This window comes from Equus przewalskii, chromosome 19, assembly GCF_037783145.1.
Source record: "Equus przewalskii isolate Varuska chromosome 19, EquPr2, whole genome shotgun sequence".
Taxonomy (NCBI): domain Eukaryota; kingdom Metazoa; phylum Chordata; class Mammalia; order Perissodactyla; family Equidae; genus Equus; species Equus przewalskii.
This window is the reverse complement of record NC_091849.1, coordinates 28,992,047-29,007,371: the sequence shown is the minus strand read 5'-3', so window position 1 is coordinate 29,007,371 and position 15,325 is coordinate 28,992,047. Positions and strand designations below refer to the sequence as shown.

Genomic DNA, 15,325 nt, shown 5'->3' with positions numbered 1-15,325 from the left:
ATGGTGCACTGTGATTAAACTTTTTTTCTCACATAGCTTTTTGTTGTGCTTTGAGTTAATAAATGTTTTTTGTGTGTAATTTTTCTCTGTATTTTTCATTAATATATCCCACAGAACTGTAAAGCTCATCTCAGAATGATTGAGCACATCAGGTAGTCTATCAGCTCAGTTTTCTTGATGGGCTTTGCTAGAGCTTTCATGTTCCAAACTGGATTCTCTCTGTGTATGACTTCTTGGAATTTTCCTTTACAACCATCCTAGCAGAGGAGGCAAAGTTTTAGTTTATACCTTCTTAGGGCTCTTTTTTGGCTGAGCCTGAGAATTAAATTGACATAGATCAATAGGAGAAAAGCATACAAATTTATTTAATACAAGTTTTACATGACAAGGGAGCCCTCTTAAGGAATGAAGACCCAAAGAAATGGGAAAAGCAATTTGCCTTTATATTAGGTTGAACAAAGAGAGGCAATTATGGAAAAGTGACTAAACTATATGAGGCTATATGAGGAGGCTGAAGGAAAATAAGAATAATTTTAACAAAGTCTGTATGGAATTCTCTCGTTCTCACCTCCTCTTGTCCTTGACCTTGATGATAGGAACATTGATTTCCTTCTGGTATAGGGAGGACAAGGTTCATATGAGAATTGCATCTCCTGCTTTTAAGAAAAAGAAGGAAGGTCAGAGTCTTTTTCTTGTGCTTGCTGTCTTTCAAGTGCCTTTAACCCAAAATAGTCAGTATTCCAGTGTGGTATATTTTGGGTGGCATGTTCTAAACTCCCTTACTAGACTTTTTCTCTGTTTCTTTCCTGCATTGAATCCCTTGGCTGCTTTTGACTTTCTTAGTTTTCTCATTCCTTTAGGTGGAATGTACCCCAGTAGCTTCCTGAGAATACTGGAACAACAAGAAAAATGAGAGCCTCTATGTGTTGACGCAAATAATCCATAAACAATTTGTAAATGAAAATCAGAGTGAGTTTATGATGTCAGCTCTGAGGACCCTGTAGCCTGGGAGAGTCTTTCCACAAAGGAACTGAGTAAACAAAGAAGTAGGGGTGTACACAATGGTTATATACTATCAAAGAACGTGTATCACATATGATTGAAATGCCACTTTTTACAATAGTTGCAAGATTGCTTAGACCGCATAACAATTTGATGAAGACAGCAGGTGTGTAGTTTCAAGGTGGGTGGTCATATGGTGAGCATGGCAGGTCAGCAATCAATCCCTAGCCTAGAGAGAGATGTTTATGCTTAAGGAAATGCCAAATTGGGGGAAGTTATATCCTTAGCTTTAAGGGCATTGTTTTTGTCTTTGGGATTAAATAAATACTTGAAGCAGATATACAATGCGTACTCAATGGCCATGTCAGGCCCTTTTGAAAAAAAATTAGTTCAGGCCAAATTACTTTTACACCAAATGGCTTCCTCAAATACTCCAATATTCTATTGCTTGTCATTTGTTTATCACGTCTGAAAATTCCTTTATTCTCTGATAAAGTTTACTTGATTGATATTTTGTCTGACTTTATATATGAATTTTCAGCCCTGCGGGGGACCAGAATTGGCCTCTCCAAAATATGTCTTTTTGCCTTTATTATTTTTAGGACAAAAAGACTCTAAAAGAAACTTTGACCTTCCCCTTAACTGTCTAAAAGAATTTAAGATGGAAGGCCTGTTATAGGATGGAGCCAATACCACAAGATAACATTGTGTACAGATGGCCCAACAAACACTTGATTAACAAACGCTTGCATTTCCATCTCCATGTAAACTGCCTTCCTCCCCTTTGAAGTCCCAAACCACTATCCCCAATGTCTTCCTTTGTTTTTAGCTGAAAATTGTACCTAAGGTGGCGGCTTTGGTTATTCTGACTAGTTACTCAGTTTTCCTGTGTTTCTCTGATGTATACATGTTATTAAACTTTGTTTTATTTTATCCTGTCAGCTCTCTCTCATGTCAATTTAATTCTTAGGCCAGCCAGAAGGACCTAGAGTGCAGAGGAATTGTCTTCCTCCCCTGCAGCCCCCACCACCTCCCTCATCCCTGGTAGCTTTTAGATTTTTGCTTCATTGCTGGTAATAGCAATCTCATTTTATTATATCTTTGTGTGGGTCTTTTTTGTTTTATTTTGCTGTGCATTCATTGGCATCTGGAGTATATAATTTTAACCCAGTCTTCTATATGACAAAATTATTTTCAGTAATAATAGTCATAAAATTAAATAATAATTATAATCAGAAAAGAAATGTAGTAAAAGAATATATTCTTTCATTGAACTTTAAACATATAATTGTCAGTAGAAAAATACAAAATAAATAATAAAACAAACATTAAAATATGAAAACCAAAATATCTGCAAAAGGAACAACTGTCCCACTGATGTAATGATTTATTTTCTGTATTTGTTCCTCAGCTTTAAGAAAAACAACTAACAATTAAAAGAAGAAATCTTAATTTTAATTTTAGTAGTCAAATTTAGTTAAATATTTTAAATAAGACAAAATCTGCATTTACCAAAGATATTATATCTTTAATTCACACTTTGTTTTGCTGTTTTAAATTTTAAACATATATTAAAACTCTGAGTGGTCATATCAGAAGACAGAATTGAAGTATCTCACATTTTTGCAGTTGCTGTGGTATCGTCGTTTATTTCTAATCTGTTGTTCAAGCGCAGAAATATGCAGTTCTACAGTGACTGGCGTCCCAAACTGCTGGAAACTATTTAGAATAATTCCAACCATTAGAAAGTTACTCTTGAGTCCATTTGTGTCAGAAGCTGCGAATTCTCTAAATCAACTCCCAAGTAGAATGCAATACTTATTAAAGATAAGTAATAAAAATTCAGTAACTCAAAACTTATTGAAACTAAACAGAAACTGCACTAAGTGTTTAGAATTTAGATTCAAAAGTTTTTTTTTTTTTGGAAAAGTATATGTTTTCTCTGACATTGCTTAGAATGGTCACCACATGTGATAATAAGAAGCAGACTGACTTCAGTGCGTCATATTATTGTTTTTAAATTCTCTACAGACAGTGCACCCCCTTCCTGTCTGCACCTGGGCAGACTGCTCCCACTGCCTACCTTGGCAGACCATTGCTGAGTGAGCTCTTTAAATTCTTCTATTTTAAAAATATTTTTCTCCTCTCAATTTTGTTTCTTTCTCTCTGCCTGAAGTTCCTTTCCCTGGAATGTTTCCTCTGGGATCCATCCTCTGGTTTTTCTCGAATTTCTTCTGCTATTTTTCATCTTTTTTTTGTTCCACTCTCTAAGAAAATTCAAGTTTATACTTGAATGATTTTCTTTTAAATTTATTTTTACTGCTCCAATATTTTTTATTGCTAAAATCACCACCCTTTTTTCATTATTAGTCCACTTTTAAGTCATTGTTTTTTTTGGTTGGCTCAAGAACTTTCACTAAATGTACTAATTATAAGAATATTTGCTATTCTTTTCTTCAGCTTCTTACATGAGTTTTTCCTCTTGATTTTCTTTAATCTTTTTATGTTTATCTCTGTTTGTGTGTTAGAGCCTTTACTCAGAAGTGAGGTGATGCATTCACTAGAAAGCCAGTTGGAAATGCTGTGCACTTGGGTGAAGCTTGTTGAATGGGGTTTCATATAGGATGATCAAAGCATTTTATTGGAATAACACAAATCTCAGTAGGCTTTTCGTCTTTTTGTACAAGTGTTATAGATTCTCCATAGGTTACACTTCTATTTTCCTGCCTAGAGAGTTATAAGTCTGGCTGCCAGTGTTCTAGGAGCAGAATGCGGAAAAATTTTAGGGAGGGATGCTGCATGCAGCCCCTAACAGAATTCCTTGCTTTTGGTGTGGCAGCACAGTCAATCTCAGCCATTCCTGCTGTAACATTCTAGAGGCTCTCTGATTTAACCTTTCTCAGGGTGCCTACTCCTTTTGTCTGCTTTGGTATCAGAAGAGTTCTCATCTAGTTATGTGGGCTAGGGGCACATCCACTTTTCAGGCAGATTTTTAAATTGTTCTGATTTTAGCCTCACTTTACAGTCTGCCTTCTAAGATACACAATGCTTACCTTTCCTAAGCTCCCATTGCTACTTCAGGGCTCTGCAGTACGAGTTACCTTTATTCTTACAGGCTGCTCTTCCCCACCTCCCAATCCTCTAAAAGTAGTTAAGTTTCATCTTTTCTTCTATAAGTCATTTACTACCTTCCATTTATTTCCTATCTTCCAATAGTTTATTGATCTCTTTCTTGCTCTCAATTCCTCTCCGGTTCTACGTGTCTTTGCAGATTCATACCATTTTTAATTTAATGTAATTTTTATGGTTTTTAGAAAGGAATGGGATAAATGTTTTTATTCAACTTACTAGGCTTAATCAGACCTCTTTTTAAAAAAATATATTTAGGTTGTGTAGGGGAGGAAGACTTTTCCTCTACCTAATGTGGGTTCATCTGGCCAGAGAACGAATTAAATTCACATGAGACAGAATAGCAAGAGAAAATTAAACAAAGCTTTATGAGGAACCATGGCCCGGGGCCTTTCTTCCTGAAGGAAGAAAGGGCACCGAAGAAGTGGGGTGCACAGAGTGGTTATATACCCCCAAACAGGGTGTTTCACGTGTGATTGAAATGTCCCTCCCACAATAGTCACAAGATTGCCCTGTTGGCACAGTGCTTGATGGACACAGCAGGTAGTGGTCTGCTATCTCGGTGGGCATAGCAGGAGGCAAGTCTATTGTCTGGAGCTGGGTGGTCACAGGTGAGAGCAACAATCAGTTCCTAGCCTAAGGAAAGATGCTTAATCCTTAAAGAAATGCCAACGTTGGCAGGCGGAAGGAAGTTAGTTACAGGAGGTTACCAGACAAGCACAATAAAATGCAGATTTAAGTCCTTGCCTTTGTATTGATTAAGGGTTTCTAGAGATAAGGTCATCTCCCCTTCTTCCTGGTAGAGAGGGGGATATCTTTACAGATGGAGATTTCCTTTACAATGTAAATGTCTCTTAACAAAAGGGTAAGCAAGTTCTACTTTTCAGTTGCCTTTCTGTCTGCAAAGAGACCAGCCTCAAATAATCCTCATGCCAAAGAGACATATCTTTGGGTGGCCATTTGCAGGTCCCCACAGTTGCTAGTTATGAGGATAAAGCAATAGAATAATATGTGCTAAGCTTGCAAAAAGTGCACCTTAACTTTTTATCCAACAGAGATTTGTACACTTATAAAAATATAAGGTGCCATATTATTTTTATTCCTGATATATATCATTGGGAGTCAATGATCTGATTTCCATCCTTCAGAGATGATAGCCTCTGATCCTTAGCACGTTTAGGACATTCTTACTAGAAAGCTATTTTCTTTACTCCACATATATTTATAGTTTTATCTCTTCTTTCAAAGTACTATTCAGTAGTCAGTAGATATTTTACTATGAATTTTCCAAACACAGAGGCATTCAATATACTTGCCTTCTTGTTTTGTTTTGTGTCTATTATGACTTTAATTGGTTTTTGATTGTTTCATAAATCATGGAATATATTTTATAGGAACATTACATATTATTTGTGAACACTGCTAGTCATTTTCCAATGGCTACATTTCAACTTGTACTTTTCATCAGGAAACATTTAAGAAAATATTTTTATATTATAGGGTAACTATTTTAAATCAACTGTTGACCAAGTTAATAGTAGCGGGCAGTTTTCTTGTAGATGGCACTTCCAAGCGCAATGAGTAAAGGCCTTTTGGAAATGACATCTTCAGCTTTGTTATCACCATTACAATCAAGTGTGTCACACTTTCTAAATGAGTGGAGAAAATAAATCATATATTTTTTCCATATCATAACGCAAAAAATGGATTAACATATTTTTCCCATATTTTCAGGTGACTGTTTTTCTTTGACATATAAACATAAGTGGGTAAGTAATTATTGACAGCTAAGAATTTTTTTTTTCTGCTTTATCCCCACAAATTCCCCCAGGTACATAGTTTTATATCTTAGTTGTAGGTCCTTCCAGTTGTGGCATATGGAACGCTGCCTCAATGTGGCCTGACGAGCAGTGCCATGTCCGCGCCCAGGATCTGAACCCTGGGCCGCCACAGCGGAGTGTGCAAACTTAACCACTCAGCCACGGGGCCAGCCCCTAAGAATTTTTATTGCATATACTTGAAAGTAATAATCATATATTAAACCAAAATAGGAGGAATACTATGATTGAAGGATTAGAAGATTGACAAGATGTTAATTGATCTTTATTGATCACTTCTTGCCAGGTGCTTTACTTATTATTTTGTGCTTGTCTCAACCTATCAATAACCAATATTGTGGCTGGATAGGCAATTGTGGTTATTACTATGACTGCAATATGCCCTAGCAATAGCCACCAGGAAACTTGGAGAAAAGAGCAAAGTTTATTACTCACAAGTCCAGGAGGGGACACAGAATGTCTGTGGCAACACAGTGAGATCATGGGTAAAGGGAGACGGAAAGCACAAGCCTGCTTTTATTGGGGTCAAGGGTCTGGGATTTAACAAGCTCACTCTTTATTGGTGAAAACACAAAAGAGGGAATTAAAAGCCTGGGAAGAGAAAAACAAGTGGCCTAACTTGTCAGTTATCTAAACCAACCAAGATCTCTGAAACAAATACACCTGAGAGAGAGGGATAGCCTGCCTCTTTACCTAGTCATGCGGATGGAAATGTGTCTTTTTAAGATAGTCATCTTTGAAGTGGATGCCTCCTCAATCAAAGCTTAAGTCAGATCCTTGCATTACAAAAAAGAAAAACCAAGTGTCAGGGCTTACACTATTCTTATATTGCCTTTTTAATCAGCATAATAATAAAGCTGCTTCCTTTTTTACTCATAAGTAAACTCAGATACAGAAAAGTTCAATAAAACTTTCACAAGCTCAAAAAGAGTTAGGAAGTTAAAACCAAATTCTCTAGTCTAATCTCCCCACTGCACACCACAAGGCAAATGAAAGCTATTTATTAGGATAAATGAGAAATTATTTTTAGAGACAATTGTTTTCAGGCATTGTTAGAATATTGATGAGAAGAGATATAATGTAGAAGTAGCAGGGGTAATGATTGTTAAGCATATCCTACAAACGGGAAGAAAAGAAGGAATAAATGGGGGAAGAAGAAGGAAGGAAGCAATAAAAGAAGAAAGGACAGCAGGAAAGAAGGAAGGAAGGAAAGAAAAAAGGAAGAAAAAGAAAAGAAGGAAGGAAAGGAAAGAAAAGAAGGAAAAAGAAAAGAATAATGTGAAAAAAGGGGAGGGATGATAGAGAAAAGGATGGATGCTGAAGAAAAACACAGGGAGGGAAGGAGGGAAAGAAACAGAAATGATATGAATAACAGACATTTAGAGGGTTTAGGAAATATTGCCTCACATAGGGCCTGAAAGAAGCCTCGGGGAAGAGATTGGAGAGGATAGATAGTTCTGATGCCAAAGTAAAAGATAATTTTGTGATTGTGATTTCAATAAATTGTAGAGATTACATCCACTCCTTATAGGGTAGTAAAATTCTTCAGTGAAGTATTATGCAAGATGATGTTCAGTTTCATTTTGCCATAAAAAATTGACCACTGTGTACTCTTCTTCATTTTTTATAAGCCTAGGTCTCTGTGAAATAGCCTTCCCAGTGTTCCTTTCACATCTTTATACCTTAGTGTATAGATGAGAGGATTGAGGGTTGGGGTCACTACTGTGTAAAAGAGGGAGATTAATTTCCCATGGATATGAGCATAAGAGCTGTTGGGCTGGATATAGACAGATGTGAGGCTCTGGTAGAAGAGGGACACCACCATCAAGCAGGATCCACAAGTTCCCGGGGCTTTGCGCCAGGTCTGGACTGACTTGACCCTTATAACTTTATAAGACTTGACCCCGTCTTAACTTTATGTCCATAGGACATCAATATCAATGCTAAGGACAAAAGCAGCAGAACCAATGGAGCAATGAATAACTGGACCTCACTGTCATGAATGTCCAAATATGTAAGCTTAATCTTTGAAGGTACCTCACAGAACAAATGATGGAGACATCAGTGTCCACAGCAAGGCAGCCAGAGAGTGACAGTTCTCTAGATGACAGTGTTTCCTATTGCACTCAGCCACACAATCCCTGCCAGAGCATGGCCTAGCGTGGGTTCATCACAGCTGCAGAGTGGAGAGGTTTGCAAATGGTGCCATAGCGATCAAGAGCCATCACAACCCGGAGAACACACTCAATGGACTCAAATGCCAGGGAAACGTAGAGCTGGACAGCACAGCCCCGGACTGTGATGGTCTCGGCTGGTGCTCTTAGGTTCCACAAGAGCTGGAGGACAATATTGGTGGTAAAGCAGATGTAAAGTACTGAAAACTGAGTGAGGAAAAACTATGTGGGTGTTTTGAGTTTAGAGTCTATGGAGAAAATCAGAATAATGACTGTATTTTCCACACGAGTCAAGAAATAGGAAACCAAAACAACCATGAAGAGTATCTTTTCCAGGTTGGGCTGATCAGGGAAGCCCAGCAGGATGAAGTCTTCTTTGATGCTGCTATTGTTCACACCCGTTACACTGTTCAGGAAAGGGTAGAAAATATAGTAAGAATTTAGAGAGAGGATAATATGCTGGCCACTGGTCATAATATCAATCGTTTAAAAATAACTCTTTGAAACACTGAGAGTAATTACAGTGAGCCCTGGAATAAATTCTGGCAGTGCCCTTCAGAAGCTGCAGCAGATGACAGTAAAGACCAGACTCTGTGAAGAAGCACATGAAGGCTAATGGTGAAAGCAAAGAGTTTTCCTGAGAGATAACTATTAGAAGGTGAGATAAAATTTATCCCAGAAAAAATAAAGAAGGAAGAAAGAGAATGTCAGAAGAATAAAATGCCTTCAATTAATTTATAGCTTATGACAAATCGTTCAAAATAAATGGGGGAAAAAACTTAATATAGATGGTTAATATGTGTGAATAATATATGCAAATAACATTTTAATTCTTCAACCACAATTCTAAAGTGGGAGATATTTTCAAGGATTTTCATAATATAAATGACAACCAGCTTGTGGAGACTACAGAGGTTATTTTTCCTATAAAATGGCAAACAGTTGGCTATTGAAAGTAGTAATATTAATATTTATATTTAAATGTGTAATTATTATGCACACATGATTTCAAAAACATATTTCTTTTAGAGATTAGTTAACTCATTTAGTCTATCAGTTTATTAAAGGTATAAATTCATGCAATGCATTCAAACAAACCTCCTTGCTTTCTTTGGTGTATGATGTTGAGGAAGAGTCAGTTTTCAGGTCTTGCATGTTGAACGAAGAGGTGATTGAATCTGAATGGAGGGAATGAGGATTAGGGAAAGGCGGGTTCTTTGGTGGGATGAAACATACAAAAACCCACACAGAATTTTTACCATCTGCAAGATTAAAGAGCCCAAGCCTTTACAGGGGTTTTTCACAAGTCCAAATAGTTATAAATGCAGAAGTTTAAAATATATTCACTGACACACAGCATATTCCCAAAGACTATAACTGGACTTCATGTTTAAGACAAATAGGCACTTACTGCATGTCATGAGTGAAAATCATTCAGGTCTCAAAATTTTTCCCTAATAATAACTGCAAACCCTGAAATTGTTTATTAATTGTTATAAAAATTAATCATGGTAGAAAAATTTAGGTAATTCTCAATGATGAATACCTTATATTAGTTTAGCTTATTACGTAAAAATGATATTTACCAGAAATCAGTGGAAAAGAAATTAAGTCAGGGGAAGGATCAGGCAAGGGATCTGGACATCTAACAGCATGAAGTCACTGAGTGATCCCTCAAAATAGTGAAAGTAAATAATAGTAAAATGAGAATATAAAAGGTCTCCTGAGGAGCAAACTAGTTTATATTGTAGGGGAGGAAGACATTTCCTCTTCCCAAATGTGGGTTCGTCTGGCCAGAGAACGAATTAAATTCACATGAGACAGAATAGCAAGAGAAAATTAAACAAAGATTTATGAGGAACCATGGCCCGGGGCCTTTCTTCCCAAAGGAAGAAAGGGCACCGAATAAGTGGGGTGCACAGAGTGGTTATATACCCCCAAACAGGGTGTTTCACTTATGATTGAAAATGTCCCTTTTACAACAGTCACGAGGCTGCTCTGTCAGCACAGCGCTTGATGGAGGCAGATAGGTCTGCTGTCTCAGTGAACGCAGCAGGGTGGCAGGTGTGTTGCCTCGGGCTGGGGGGTCACAGATGAGCACTGCAATCGGTTCCCAGCCTAAAGAAAGATGCTTAATCTTTAAGGAGATGCCAACGTTGGGAGGGGGAGGGAAGTCAGTTACAGGAGGTTACCAGAGAAGCACAATAAAATGCAGATTTAAGTCCTTGCCTTTGGTATTGATTAAGAGTTTCTAGAGAGAAGGTCATCTCCTTTCTTCTTCCTGGTACAGAGAGGGAGGCACCTTTTACAGATAGAGATTTACCTTACAAGTGTAAATGTGTCCTAACAAAGGGCAAGTTCCATTCCTCCTTCCCTGTCCCAGTTTATCAAAAGCAATCAGCCTCAAATAATCCTGATGCCAAAGAGACATATCTTGGGGTGGCCAATTTCAGGTCCCTACAATATATATATTTTTTAATCCTAATAAATGCACCCACAATTATATACATACATATTCATGCGCACAAGCACACACATACACATACAGGCATAATTCCTCCCATTTTCTCACTCATGCTCAATTCCCATCCATTTAGCCACCCTAAAAGTACTCATTTTTTCCAACAAAGGAATAAGATAAAGCTCAGATCCATGTCACTTGTCCCATTCTCTTTAATGCAGCCTGCAGGTTGCTACCTGGTACTTCTCAGTGAAATGAGAATTTCCCCTGTGTTTTTACGCTCCCCCCACAAACACACACACATAAGACAATATCTCCACAGAAATGCCACGAGAGATCAGTTCATATACGTGAACTACTTCTTTATTTATAAGAATATGTTCATTTTAGGCTTTTAGAAGAATTGTATTTTACCATGATGAAAAATTAAATGTCATATGTGCATGATACGATCTCCCTTCACCCAGATAACATCATCTTAAGCCAGAATCTAAATTTATTATTAAAAGTTAAGAACCATAGACATGGTGTGGATATAAAAGCAAGGCGACAATAGAAGTGAATAAGTTAAAAGAGAGGAAGTGTCCCAGAATTTTTTTTTTTGCACACTGATAATCTTGTTGTAACATTAAAAAGAATTTTAAGCCATAGGGTTCAAATTATTGTTACCTTGAAATGATAAGTAAGGTCCTAAGTCTCATGTACTGGTTGCAGGGACTGTTATTTGAGATGGAGATGCCTGAAGCTCAGCGAGTCAGGAGAAACTGAGAGAGGACTCAGGACGCTGAATCTGAAAAGATCTCAGGCACACAGTTCTCCCATTATTGCAGTTGATATTAGGCTCTGTTGCATCCAAAGGAGAAATGTCCCGGGAGATGATTCTGGAAGAGATGCTTTTGCCTCTGTGATTTTTTACTATTATTTATATCTAGGCCAAACCATAAAGACATTTAACTTCTGTCATCATAACTTCCCAGCATTGAGTTGTTTTCCCATAACTGCCATATTCATGTTAATTCCCAAGAATAATATAATACATATTATATATATAAGTACACATATATTTATAAATATATCCTCTTGGCTCATATCTTCAAATTTATTTTCATCAAAACTAAATTTTTTGTCACCTTGTTCTTTCATCACATCTACTTGCAAAACTGCAGGCCTGGATCATTTCAACAGGGCCTTCTTCCTGAACACTTACAGGCACTCGAACATTGCTGGAGAGAGACATACAAATATATTGAATTATGCCATTAAAAATCACTGATCTCTCTTAATTTCACATGGACTGGTTGGTTCTGCCCAGAAATCTTTCTATATGTCCCCTTTTGTTTGTCTTCCATCTCCACAGCAAACACTCAACAAGTTTTTAATTCATTCCTCCCTATGTGAGGAATTTAAGAGCTCAAATCACACAGCAGATATCTCTTAGAAGTTACCCACTCACCTTTTACTTTCAAGGATTTGTTGATTTAGGATCTATTGATATGTGATTAGGCAAAAATACCTAACTTCATTCCCATTCTAATTTTTACTCTCAGTATCTAGGATTGAAATCCCAGAACTCATTTAACAAGGTTTTGTTTTTCCCTCCTGCCACTCCTGAGTCTAGAATATTAAACTAACCAATGAGGTTGATTCTTGTGAAATTCTGGTCACAAACTGGTTGCCCTAAGGCAGTAATCCTATGGTTCAATATGTAGTTGTTAATTCAAATTTTTCCGTAGAATCTTTATGAATAATTAAAACATTTGTAATGCAAAGAATGATAGAATTTCAACTGGAGAAATTTGCATTATGTGGAGTTATCTTTTTGTATAAATTTAATCAATGTAAGGAATATTGCTTTGACTCACTCACTGATTTGCGCTCTTTCTCTAGCACATAACCTTCCCACCAGTCATGCTGTAGATTTAGAAAGAAGTTTAGAGGATTTTTACCTTATAATCCTAACTAACTCAGAAAGTCACATGCTGTCTTATGTTTGTAAATATGGCTATTGATTTAAGGGGTAACACAAAATTGTTTTACATTTCCTATAGGTTTACATGGTGTATAATGGGAATATTAGTATTTTACTGATATTTACTGAAGATTTCAATTTTAAGCATTTTTTTGCAATGATACCTTATGAAATCTTTTACATTTGGGATTTCATGTATACTATTCTTGTGTTAGTCAAGGTAATGTAGGTTTTGCTGCAGCAACAAATCAATCCCAAGTCTCAGTGATTTAGAACAAAAGAGTATATTTCTTATTCACGTAAAATCTGACATGGGAAGTTGGCACTTCCTTCTTTCCAATAGGGGATGCAGACTTCATGTATCTTGTGATCCAGCCATCTCAAAATGTGGCTTTCAAGGTTGATGAAGCACAGAAGGAATGCAAGCAGTAGGAAAAAAATTAACCATCAACCCAGAAAAGACACTCATCATTTACATTCACATTTTATTTCTCTGAATTGTGTGATCCCAATATGATCAGAAGGTAGATTAAAAAATGGGGTATTTCACGTGCTAAGAAAGAGGAAACAGTGTCATGCTACGTTAGCTAAATTAAAATACAAACAGATGGGTTGAAATTATGCATAGATATAAAAATTGTGTGGATTAGGAGTCAGTCACCAATGGCATACAGATGGTGCAGCTATTTGCAAGCAGGTAAGATAGATTTTCTTTCTATGCTATAGCCCTGGACTTATTTTTTTCCATTTAAAGAAAAGAAAAAAAACACATTCAGAGAAAGAATGTACAGGATCAACTGAATGAGCTTCTAAAGTCACTTTAGGCACATGCACCAAATCTGTACCCTACAACCATTGCCACAATGCCTCAGAGAATGTTCAAAGGTGATAGTAAAGGGAGGAAAGAACCAAAGAGGAGGAAAGAACCACAGGAGAATTTGGCATGATTATTTGTCAAGTCTCTTCCTTCAAAACTAGATCCTATTTCTAAGAAGGCATTAGTGAGAAGGAAGTTATTCAAAGGGTACAAAGGGAAACTTGACGTTGGCCGATAAGGATGAGAACAACTCCGCAGAAAATGAGGTAGGTGCACAAAGTGCTGCAGGTGTCAAGTCAAGTGTGGACATTTGTGATAATTGTACTTCTGGGGACTGTATATTTTAAACACTTTACATTTTCATTGTTTTATGAAGTTGTAGAGCTACATTTTACATTTTAAAGTTTTGCTTTTAGCACACATAAAATTTATTGCTGTATTTGAGGAAGTGACAAATATTACTAATAGAATATCTCAGAATTCAGATTGAAAAGGGAAGAGCAGAATTTTACCTCCTACTCTATGAAAGGATTCTCTAAGTTCTGAAGGGGCGTTTCCCTGACATGCACGTAGATTAGTCACTATGTATAAATTCCTGCAGTGTTGCATCTAACTGCATTATTGAAATATAATTTACATAGAGTAAGATTCACCTATTTCATGTGTTCAATTCAATGGTTTTTAGTACATTCAGTCATGCAACCATCACCTCAATCTAATTTTAGCATATTTTTATTACCCCATTGCCAGAAAGGGGAGGTGTTGTTTAATGGGAATAGAATTTCAGATTTGCAAGATGAAAAAGCTCTGGAGATCTGTTCCCAATAGAATATACTTAACACTACTGAACTGTGCACTTAAAAGTGGTTAAGGGGCCAGCCTGGTGGTGCAGCGTTAAGTTCCCACGTTATGCTTTGGTGGCCCGGGGTTCACCAGTTCAGATCCTGGGTGCAGACATGGCACCACTTGGCAAGCCATGCTGTGGTAGGCCTCCCACATATAAAGTGGAGGAAGATGGACTCAGATGTTAGCTCAGGGCCAGTCTTCCTCAGCAAAAAGAGAAGGATTAGCAGCAGATGTTAGCTCAGGGCTAATCTTCCCCCCAAAAAAAAGTGATTAAGATGGTAAATTTTATGCTATGTGTTTTTTACCACAATAAGAAAAATTTAAAACTAAAAACAGAAATGTCATACCCATTAGCTGTCACTCCCTATTCCCCATCACCCTCCCACCCTAGGAAAACACTAACCTACTTTCGAACTCTCTATACTTGTCTGTTCTAGACATTTCATATAAGTGGAATAAGACTATGCAGTCTTTGGTGACTGGCTTCTTTCACTTAGCATAATATTGTTAAGTTTTATCCATGTGATAACATTTAGTACTTCATTCCCTTATACTGCAGAACACATGATTCCAATGTATGGATATACTTCGTTTTATTTATCTATTAATCAGTTATGGACATTTGGGTTGTTTCCACTTTTTAACTATTATTCATAATGTTGCTATAAACATTCACATACAAGTTTTTGTGTGAACATATGTTTCCTTTCTCTTGGATGTATACTTAGAAGCAGAATTGCTGAATCACAAGAGGATTCTGTGTTTAACAATTTGAGAAATTGCCTGTTTTCCAATGTAGCTGCACCATTTTACATTCCCACGAGCAATGTAAGAGGATTCCAATTTTTTCACATCCTTGTCAACACATTTTACTGCCCATGTTTTTATTATAGTCATTCCAGTGGATGAGAAATGGAATCTCACTGTGGTTTTGATTTGCATTTGCCTGCTAACTAAGTCTTAAGCATGTATTCATGTCCCATTTGGTTATTTGCATGTCTTCTTTAGAGAAACGTCTAGTCAGATTTTTCACCCAATTTTTAGTTCAGTTGTTTGTCTTTTTATAGTTGAGTCATGGTAGTTCTTTAT

At 36.9% G+C, this 15,325-nt stretch overlaps 1 pseudogene; it reads right to left on the bottom strand.

The window, feature by feature from the left end:
- Positions 1–7,593: 7,593 nt before the first annotated feature.
- On the bottom strand, positions 7,594–8,617 carry LOC103544794 (olfactory receptor 2G3-like; annotated as a pseudogene).
- Positions 8,618–15,325: the final 6,708 nt, after the last annotated feature.